The sequence below is a fragment of the Tupaia chinensis genome, unplaced genomic scaffold (assembly GCF_000334495.1).
Source record: "Tupaia chinensis unplaced genomic scaffold, TupChi_1.0 Scaffold000362_1, whole genome shotgun sequence".
NCBI classification, from domain to species: Eukaryota; Metazoa; Chordata; class Mammalia; order Scandentia; family Tupaiidae; genus Tupaia; species Tupaia belangeri.
The window spans coordinates 4,700,105-4,710,047 of NW_006159859.1; the positions used below are offsets into that span (position 1 = coordinate 4,700,105).

The window sequence follows — 9,943 nt, forward strand, 5'->3', positions numbered from 1 at the left end:
TATATATATATATAGTTGCTATTATTGTTTTACTCAGGCTTCACCAAGAACTTACATAGTACAATGATAGACCTTCAGTTAGATACTTTATTGGTATATATGTATATGTTTATAATTTTTTTTGAAAGAGATTTTTGCTATAGGGTGTGTACAATCACTAGAGAGACAGAGAAAGACAGAGAAACAGTAAGTGAGGAATCACCCCTGAGGGGATGGCCATGCCACAATCCCTTCTCTTCCATTCTCCTATTGGGCTGTCAGGCATGCACCTACCCAGTGTGAGTTTTAAGCCACTGGGTCCAGGATTCAAACTACAGACAACTACATGGGAATCCAGCAACATAACCATTTTGCCATCTGCTGGTCCCTATTGGTATATTTGTATGATCAAAATGAGTGCTTGATAAACTTGCTTTAAAACATTCCAAGCTAAAATTATCATTGCCATATTCTAGGAGGTAAAACTTCAGAAAATCTATAATCTACTTATTTATACCAATTTAGGAAAATTGCAGCAGTCAGTCATTGCTGTGTAATAAGTAACTCAAACAGCTCAGTGGTGATTAACTAAAACATCAGTTTTGCTCACGTGTCTGCGAAGTGTCTAGGGCAGTTCTGCCGTGGCCTATGCACATGGATTAGCTCTGTTTCATGCTGCAAGTTCATAGGTAGATTGGAGCAATTCTGCTCAACACATGTTTATTCTGAAGCCCAGACTAAAGGGGCAGCAACCTATCCCAAAAAAACCTTACATAGTGATGGCGTAGGCATGAGAGAACAAAGAAAACCATGCAGGGCTCCCGAAGGCTTAGGTTCGGAACCATGCATCGTGACTTCCTTTCAAGTCAGTGGAATGGCCAACTTCACTTTTATTGGGAGGAACTAGGTATTATACAAAGTCATAGGGCAAGCTCCAAATTGTAAAAAAGTGACAAAAATTTGAAGCCAGCAGTACAATTTTCCACAATAATGTTTAAAGGGTCTTGGCCTAACTGTTGGGAGAGACTCCCCAGACCTGCTTCCATAGACATGTATCCTGGTTTAGTGTTCTCATACTTTCCTGACGGGACATAAATCCCTTGACTGGTTCACTGTTAAAGTTTATGGTTCTGTCAACAAACAATAATATGGAATGTCTGCACTTTAGTTACCAGACAGAGTATATCTTTGAATTATGTGCATATTCATAGTGAAGAGCCTACAAATATTTTATTCTGTATCGAGAGATTATAGGGAAAAAAACCCTTTAGTTAAATTAAATGCAGATGATTTAGTTATGCATTAAATTATAGTTCAACTAAATATGAACTTTTTAAAAAAAGAAAAACAGGGACCAGCAGTTAGCATAATGGCTATGTCACTGGACACCCATGTAGTCGACCATGGTTCAAGTCCCAGACCCGTTGGCTTAAACTCACACCAGGCACATGTGCATGCGTGTCCAAGATCCCGAGAGGAGAATGGAGGAGAAGGGATTGTGGTGTAGCCATCCCCCCTGGGGGGTGATTTCTTGCTTTATGTCTCTATGTCTCTCTGTCTTTCTGGCGAGCGCACGTGCCCTATAGCTAAAAACCTCTCTCAAAAAAAAAAAAAAAAAAAGTACAAGGAAAACATAATACCATGAAATTTGAATGGAAGGCTTTGGGCCCCATGAGTATAATTCCATTTTCCCCAAAACTTTTTGAAGTCCCCTGGCATGTGCTTGAATAGTAACAAGCAGCACTTTCCATGGATCAGGTACTGTAGAGAGTGCTTTCTGTATCCTATTAATTCATCCTCAAAACAGCCCAGTGAGGAAGGCAACTATACCCACTTACAGACAGGCATTTCTGCAGCACAGAAAAGACCCACAGCTAGGAAGTGGCAGAGCTGGGGTCTGACCTGCCTTCTCAGTGGACCCCGATGCTCACTGCCATGTGAAATAACTGTATGGAGGAAGAAGCAGCAGCTAATATCTGGAGAAGAAAACTTGGGGAACTTAAATTGTCTGTATTAACATGTTTGTGTCATTTAAATTTTTATAACAAAATACTACTCTTGTCATACTCCCCCAAATCAGGTATAAATTGAAGAGGAGGGGGTGTGAAACACTAAACAGTTGTCTGAGACCACTCTTCGGAATTCAGTCTTATTAGCAGAAGTTCTGTAGGAAGCCACGTTTCACAAGCCATCTACAGGGTGCCTATCGCCGCTTCCTCCTAGCCAGGTGTTTGATGTTCGCCCTCATGCTCGTTGGTTAGTTAGTAAAGCTCTCTGACTTCAGGTAACTAACTCCTGCTTTTCTCCCTGTGGCACTCCGTAAAACACAGATTTCATGACTGCTTATTCCTCCAGCCTACAGTCTAGCTGAAGTTCCAGCTCAGGATCCTACGATTTTGCATGTCATTGTTTGCTGTTACTCTAACCAGCAGTAGCATCACAACTCTGGCCAGGACATTGTGGTCGTCTCTGATAGGACTACTGTGCAGGGGGGACATGATATCTTAGGTTCATGGCTGATACCCCCTTAACAAAAGACAGACTAATAAGAGAAAAGTATACAAATATATTGAATGTAACTTTCACATGACAGCGCACATAATGACAAACAGAGAAACCTGTGTATTTTTTATGGTTCGGTCATACGCTTTTAAGTGTGATTGGATAAAGGGAGAATAAGCTAATTGTGTTACGATATAATAAACTGGGGGACGTAGCAAGGCCTGTTTGTGCAGATTCTCCTCTGTGTCCCTGTGTCCTCAGAAATAAGGACGTTCCTTTACTCTCATTGCTGAGTGTGCACCTTTCACCTGAGGGTCTTAAGAGCTACCTCAAGGGGAGTTCAGTAGGTTTCATGGCCTGGTACAGGGAAGAAGAGAGCAGAGGGAGGTGATGATGACCTTCCTACTGCTTTTTTTTTTAAGAGAGTTTTTGTTTGTTTGTTTGTTTTTGTTTTTGTTTTTTTGCTATAGGGCGTGTACACTTACCAGAAAGACAGAGAGACAGAAAGCAAGAAATCACCTCCCAGGGGGGATGGCCACACCACAATCCCTTCTCCTCCATTCTCCTCTCGGGATCTTGGGCACGCACGCACACACACCCCGCATGAGTGTAAGCCACAGGGTCCGAGACTCGAACTGCGTTAGACTACATGGGAGTTCAGCAACATAGCCATTACGCTAACTGCTGGTCCCCCTGCTGTTTTCTTACACATTAAGGTGCAATATTTTGGGGTAGTATGTCTTGAACTTCATGAACTATTTAATATCTTTTTCATTTCAGGTAAACAACACCAGCCACAGAGCTAACTTATGGAGGTGAGCCTTAAAGCAATAGCAACATTTCAGACATTTTAGAACTATTATAGTATTATAAAAATTGTATTAGAATATAAGAGTTATAAATAAAATAACATTTTTCTATTTAAAATTCCTATACTATAATACAATTCTTATAATACTATAATATAATCCCTATAATAATGTACTATGCAACAGTACTTCAAAATGTTTGTGGAGAAGTGGAATTATTTTGGCGAAAACATTTTTAAAATTCATGCTTAGTTTTTCATAATGTGTATTTCCATGAACCTTTTGAAAACCCCTTATACGATACTGTTATAAACCATTCGTATATGACATATATCTGTAATAAATGTTAGCACAATAACAGCTTCCGTGTATTGGATTGTCGGAAAAGTCATGATGTATTCTTTTGTGTGTTTTTCTATACAAAACATGTCATGACTTTTCCGATGACCCAATATGTGTGTGTATAAGATCCCAGGTAAAACTTCAACTTGTGCAGTTTTATGGATAAGTCCCATTCTCCCCCATCACTGCAAGGAGTCCATGGAGAGCTTGACTTAGAACAAGTCCAGCCTTTCAAACATGCCCAGACATGTTAGAGCAATGCAATTATCCACCACTTTTAATTTAGTGAAATTAAGTATGTCTTTTACATGACATAGGTATAAAAAAGAAGGGTGTTTCTTCTGCTTTCTCCAGTAAATCCTTTATTTGTATGTTTGTCTCTATGTGTTGTCAAATATTAGAAATTACTAAATGCCCTGGGACAGAAAATGGGTCCCTGATTGGCCTTACTTTCTTAGTATTTTAGTTTAATGGTTTAATTCTGTGTTCCATCCTTTTAATTTATTCTTCTGATTCTGAAATCTGGTGGTCATCCAGCCATCTGACTACTAAGACTTATTTTAAAGTGTAACATTCCGAGGAGAGGCAGACAGCTTCCTGTTTATAGATTTGCAAAATAGAATAGGGCTGTGATGAAAAGATTGATAGAAGAGAATGGAATATATCTAAACAGTGTGCTCACTAAGTTTCTTCACAAATGCCTTGGGTGCTCGCCCCAGCATCTGACTCAGAGCAAAACATTCTGCCGCCTTCACGTACACAGAGAAAGGATCTGGACTGACCACAGGAGGATGCGATTGTTGGTGCCTATTGGGAAAAAAAGAGACATTGTTAATACTTCATTTCCAAAATGTCATCCAAAACTTAATACTGGGATGCCAAAAATTTTCAATGACATCATATCACACTACCCAATTGCCCAATCATGCTACTTAGTTTCTCTTTCCTTGTAACTTCAACTTGAATTCTCTGTTCTGTTTTTCCACCATTTTTTGAAAATAAACGTGCAAGCGAATCACCAAAAGTAAATTGTTACATTTTCCATCTCTCTAGAGTCAAGGAGGTGCTGTCTGTTCCCTTTTTCCACATTATTACTGCTGGGAAGAACTAGGAGGGCTTTTTGATTCTTTTTTCTTTTTCTTTTGGCTATGGGACATATGCACTCAAGAGAGGGAAAGTGAGAAGCACCCACTGGGGGGATGCCACGCCGCAATCCCTTCTTCTCCACTCTCCTCTGGGGACTTTGGGCGTGCATGAACATACATACACCTGGTGTTTTTCAAGCTGCTGGGTCCAGGACCCCAACAGCACAGTCGGCTATGTGGGATCCAGCACCTTAACCTCCTCGCCCACTTTGATTCTTAGAAGTAAAAACAATACTTGGAATTTCAGCATCTTGGTCTTTTTCTCTAAGGTGCACAATAGTCTTTTTTACCTTTCCCAAGAATTACTGTGTGAGAGTTTATCTGATGAAGACACTAATGACAATGCATGGGGAAAGACTAGTATTTGGATACATTATCAGGAAAAGAAAAAGGAGAAACCTGCAGTTTCTTTCCCCCAGCCCCCACCCCCCATCCTTAACAAATATGGCAAGAAGTTCCTTATACTATTCAGAGAAGAAATGGAAAGCGACATTTATGAAAAAGAAAAAGAAATGGATGCTGTTCAAGCTCAGAAGACTCTGGACTTTGATAAAATTTTAATATAAACAGTTTGAGGGAACAGGGGATTTCAAAGCAATTCTGAATGTTGGAAATAAGCCCCATTTCTATGAGAGTACCATTGGCGAGTACACCAAGTCAACTTCTGCTTTCAGAGAAACCAAAAAGCCTTCCATTACAGTCCCTTAGCCACCCCACTCTGGTCCATCTGAAAATCTGTAGTGTATCTTTTCCCCAGCCTAAAAAACGAACAACCAAAAACCACCCCCAAGTGAAATAACAACAAAAAACTGTCACCAAAGGAACATTCTATTAGATATACTGTTTTCCAGCTAATTTTTTTTTTCGCCCAATTACAAAAATAAGATTTTCTCATAGATTCCATGTCTGAACATGTTGTAAACATCAGAGAAACACTGTAGATGAACATGCCTTTAAAAGTGTAAAGATTGGAAAAAAAAAAAAAAGTGAAGAATTGGGCCAGCAGCTGACGTGGTGGTGACGGCCCTGGATCTCACACAGCCAACCCCAAGGTTTAAGGCTCGAACCCCGGGTCTTGTGTGTGTTACATGCCCAAAATCCTGAGAGGAGGATGGACAAGGGATTGTGGCCTGGCTATCCCCCCAGAGGTGAGTTCTCATTTTTCCTTTCTGTCTGTCTGTCTGTCTCTGGCAAGCACACATGCCCCACAGCAAAAACTTTTTTTGAAAAATGTATTTGCCAGAAAAAGAGAGAAAGAGGTTGATATCTTATGAGAAATTGGCTCATGTGATTATGACACTAAAAGTCCCCTGATCTGCTTGGCATCCCTGATCCCAGAGTCCCTGGGGGTACGGGGAGGAATGGGGACAGGCAGATAAAACTGATATTGTCCCTACAAGGTAGGGCTTCTCTATCTGTAAACACACTTCCTGCCATAATCGCATCCTTTTCTACAAGACAATCATTATTCTAGAGTGTATACTAACACGACGTCAGTCGATTAAAGGGAAAGCTTACGAATATCAGGCTTTCCTGGCTCTTTGTTTTTTGTTTGTTTGTTTTTGAGAGATTTTTGCTATGGGGCAAAAATGTTCACCGGAGAGACAGAGAGAAACAGAAAGAGAGAAATCACCTCCCAGCGGGGGGATGGCCACACCACAATCCCTTTTCCTCCATTCTCCTCCTGGGATTTTGGGCATAAATGCACACACGCCCGACGAGAGATTTAAGCCACTGGGTTTAGGACTCGAACTGTGGTCACTACGTGGGAGTTCAGCAACATAACGGTTATGTCATCTGCTGATCCCCAAGATTTATTGGTTCTTTATCATTTGTGGATTTTCAGTGCCCAGGTGCCCTCAAATAATATCCTGCCTCCAGTCTTCCAATAGAAAGTCCATTTCCTCTCTTCTGTATGTTCTCTGTGACCACTAACGTCCCCTCACCTTTCTTCTGCTCTGTGGTTTGAGGACTGCTTTGTGCCATCTGCACCAAAGTGATCTACCTTGCCTTCTGGAGGGCAGGTGAGGACATGGTGCACAGGAGGAGGAGCTCAGGGATTGATCTCCTGCCTCCTCTCCTGCAGATCCTTCACCCGTGCACTGCAGCCTCCTGCCAGGACCACAGCTCTGGACAGCAGTTGTAACAATCCAGGCTCTGGCAGCAGCACCCTTCAGGCCCACGGCCATAATGACTCCGCACCGTTACTAACCCCAGGGTATGGCAGGGTGCAGCTTCCCGAAACCCTGCCTGACTTCCATAAATAGGATCTTTATTAAACTCTCCTCAAATTACCCAGATTGAGGTGCAGTTTATTTCCTGCAGGACTCGATTGCCAACACCATTCCATAGCAGATAGGTCTCAGCTCGTGTGCCAACGCTAATCCATTGGTAGAGGCCGCGTGTGGCACTCTTTGACATGGATTATGGGCCACATCGAGAGGTGTAGTGAGTGAGGAGTGGTGATCAAATTGGGTGCAGGGTGGAGGAAGAGGAGCTTTCATGCCAGGTGCTGGGAATCCTTGTTCTGGATTTCAACACTCATGACCACCTTGTGCCCAGATCCTCAGGAGATTGAAAACCAGAAGTAGGCACACGAGGAACAAAGCGAAGGCTGCCAGACTACTGCAGAGAGGGAGACTGAAAGGAGAGCTTGAAAAGTAAACAGACGCACAAACAAGAGAGAAACCGGACATGCAAATATTATCAGGATCCAGGTCAATCTAGAGGCTTCCATCCGCTCCGGTAAGTGTGATCTCTGTCAATCAAAAAGGTTATTTACGTTGACATGCTTTCTTTGAAAAAGGCAAGAAACACATTCTAGCAAGATTTCTACCCCAGAGGACTGTAATGGTGATCAGTTTTCTGAAGAGCTCTTCTGTCGCAGGCCAGCCAGTTTGAGCTCCACATCAGTCAGTTCTTCAGTGACTAGACCGATTCATAAAAGGTCATCACCCATCCTTCACTGCTGCCATTGCTAAAGTTCCTAACATTCCTGCCTATCCTAAGAGGCCATGACAGCTGATGACGCTAGCCTCACTAGGGATCCAGAGCCAAGGATGCCAGAGGAGTGACGTGGAGGCAGCTCGTCCTGTCGGCCCTTCCCCCGGTACTCAGGGGCCTTGTCTTGCTCTGTGCCCCCAGGCTTGTTGCTGCTGTTCCTTTTTTCACTCCATTGGCACTGACTCCTCAGGCCAGACTTCGTGTTCTATGCAATGTAGCAGCCCGATCATTTCTCCAAGGGTAACAAGCTCACAGGGAAAGCTAAGTGAGCCTTCCGTTCTGAGAACAGAGGCTCAACTTCATGGCACCTGCTGGAGCTCAGTGGCAGCTGCTGTTAACTGAATCTGGCTCATCCAGGGAGCAGCTATTATGCAGTCCACTGTGAACAGACCTCTGTGCTACGCTTTCCAGGGTGGTGCAAACTTGTGCAATCTTGACGAACTTCCAGTTTGGAGAAGAGAACCTTGAATACTAACAACTAAAGAAACCAGTTTGACCACCATGCAACACTGAGCTTCTTCAAAAGCCCTGTCTATGCACTGTCTTCTCTGGGAGCCTCTCTGGACTAGCTCTGAGAACTAGATTCTCCTCCCACAGATAAAGCCGGGTGATCACCAGCTAGAAAGCTATCTGCCTTATGAGTCCACCAGCGATGTAAACTCAGAACCTGACTTCTTTGGGTGCATTTCCTCTTTCATGCCCTATCTCTATGCCTTTCAATGTCTGCTCAGAGAGACCAGCTGAAGTCATTTCTGCAGTGACACATGTAGGGGAGAAGGGAATTCTCCTCTTCCTCTCTGGAGGTTTAGTGTTTGAATCTAAGAAAAATAAACTGGCAGTGGACAGATAATAAGAAAAGAAGTATACAAATTTACTCATCTATATTTACATTTTTTCTGTATCTATACTTTATTTTTTGCTAGGGGGCATGTGTGCTAGCCAGAGGGAGAGGGAAAGGAGAGGACAGCCGCACAAGCACTTCTCTATCTCGACCTCTTTGTGGGATTTGGGGCACACATACACATGCCCACCATGTTTCATCAAGCTGCCAGATCTCGACCCACAGAGTCAGCCATGTGAAATGTAGCTGCCTTAACCACTAGGCCATGGAGCAGGCCCTAAACTTAGCCTTTGTAGTTCACCTGATGTCTCAAAATATAATCCAGATACATTCAATCATTTCACTGTTTCTCAGTTATTTTAGATTTTTTAAAAAAAGAATTATTTTTATTTTAACTTTGTTACTCTTTTCCAGTTTGAACAGAGAGAGAAAAAAAGAAAGCAAGCCACCAGTTATTTTGGATTTAAACTTGATTAGTTATTCAAGAATTTCCCCCAACTCCTCAAAGTAGTATTAGGTGTTTGGGGCATGTCTTAGGTCAGAGTCCCTAGAAGCAGAGCCAGAGGCAAGGATTCTGACACAAGTGATGGATAGAGGGAGGGCTCTCAGTGGAAAGCCGTGAAGAGATGAAGGCAGCTGGATGCCTCAGGGGAAGAAGGTAAGCAGAGATCTTAGCTGAAATCAAGGTTAGCTTGCCAGAAGCCCTGGAGTAGGAAGACCACCACCACATCGACTCCCCTGAGGCAGGGCGCTAAGGTTTCTGTGCCCCATATCAGTCGGTGGTTGGTTCCCAGGGCAGACTGGGCTGAGGTATCTTCCCAGGTAGTTTGGTCAGCTCCCAGTTAAGGGCAATTCTCTGGTAAAAGGCAGGTCCATGAGCTGTTATCACCAGCTGTGGTGGGTGTGCTGGTCAAATAAAGCGAGGTGAGGCGGCGGCACCCAGTGAGTGCTAGTTGGAGTACCCAGGAGGTCCAGGCATTGACCAGGGTCCTGGGTTCGGAATCTGGGTTCTCAGACTCACATGCCAGCCGCGTCTCCCGCATGACCTCCCTCCATCTGGGCAGTGATTCTCTATTCTCTGGAAGGTATTCTTCACCTGCTTTCTTTATAGTGTTAAAGAGGTGGATGTTTCACTTCATGACGTTACATTTCATACCTGAAGAGTTTTTTCTATTGATGTTTAAAGCTAAACTTTTGGAACTAACCCTTTTCTCCACAGACTTAATGTTCTTCTTTCATAACAGTTGTCTCAGCCGTGGGTTTCAAAAGTCTATTCTTGAGACACAAAGTCAAACAATAATTGTTCCTTTCTTTTTGCATTC

At 42.9% G+C, this 9,943-nt stretch overlaps 1 long non-coding RNA gene across 2 annotated transcripts in view; it reads left to right on the top strand.

Moving 5' to 3' along the window:
• Positions 1-9,943, top strand: part of LOC102480999 (uncharacterized) — a 26,416-nt gene that overhangs the window by 4,578 nt on the left and 11,895 nt on the right. The window contains exons 1-3 of one of the 2 annotated variants that reach the window (XR_003550152.1): positions 2,198-2,263; positions 3,262-3,296; positions 7,340-7,522. This is a non-coding gene — a long non-coding RNA (uncharacterized LOC102480999). Of the gene's footprint in view, positions 1-2,197; positions 2,264-3,261; positions 3,297-7,339; positions 7,523-9,943 lie in introns of those variants that run through there. The other variant, XR_003550151.1, reaches the window with a different exon arrangement.